Genomic DNA, 1,089 nt, shown 5'->3' with positions numbered 1-1,089 from the left:
CCCCCGCCCCCCCCCTCCCCCCTGCCCGGCCCCGCCGCTGGGTACCGGCTGCTGCCCAGGCCCTGGCGCTTCAGCATCCCCGCGGCCCGATAACGCCGGGGAGAGAGCAGTGCCCAACTCGTGGCTTTTGCCCGCTGGAAAAGTCAAATATCAGAGCTCTGATTTTGTTTTCCGTCTCCCTGAAAGAAAAGTAATCAATAAGCGCTTTTTAAATTAATTTTCTTTAATACCTTAACCCACAGTTACCGTGTGAACTACATAGGGTATGTGACCCTGCAAGACATCAAATTATATCTTCTAATACCAGATAGTGAGGGTGGTGTTTGTTTTCTTTATCTTTCTTTTTTTTTCCGAAGTCCTGTACATTTCACTTTGATAAGAACTGATAGCCATGAAGCCTGGCTGTGATACAGCAACTTTTATTGTGTGGTGTAACAAAATTTACTTATTGTGAACTATCCCATCATACATGAAGACCAAAACCTGCAGAATTACTGATTCTAATCTTACATATAATTATGTACAAGAGGATCTTTATGCAGGGTAATAATTTCCAGTGATTTCCCATAAAACCACCCTCCTGCAACACCCAGGTCCTCAAACCACAATAACGCTGTTATGCATCAGCTGACATTTAAAAGGCTCATTGCTCTGAAAGTCCCACAGCTGCTTACTAGGATTTTGTACCCAGCAGAATTGCTGGGGGCTTTCAGAAGAGGAAGGGGACTTCATTCCCTCCTTAGCCTGTAATGCACCATGACAGCAATACACCAGATCTAAGCAAACACTTTGTGTGAGATCTGAGCAAATATGCCGGTGTGAAGCAATAAATGTCATTACTCACCTGAGTCACAGATGGCTGTACTCATAGGACTAGAGCAGAGATTCCACTAAATGACAGGGGCTAAGAGTACACCCCAAAACCATGGAAGCTCCTTTTCATGCATGTAGAAACTGCCTGCCTGGTCACCACTTCTCTGGCACCTTTCAGGCAGGTGTGTGGCACGGGTGACAGCAACAAAAACTGGGGGAGCAGGGGCAGGAAACATCACCATTCTGCATCCCGAAATTTCTCCATGAAATTTCCTT

This window comes from Corvus brachyrhynchos, unplaced genomic scaffold (assembly GCF_000691975.1).
Source record: "Corvus brachyrhynchos isolate BGI_N302 unplaced genomic scaffold, ASM69197v1 scaffold94, whole genome shotgun sequence".
NCBI lineage: Eukaryota > Metazoa > Chordata > Aves > Passeriformes > Corvidae > Corvus > Corvus brachyrhynchos.
The sequence above is the reverse complement of the archived record's forward strand: the minus strand, read 5'-3'. Positions refer to the sequence as shown.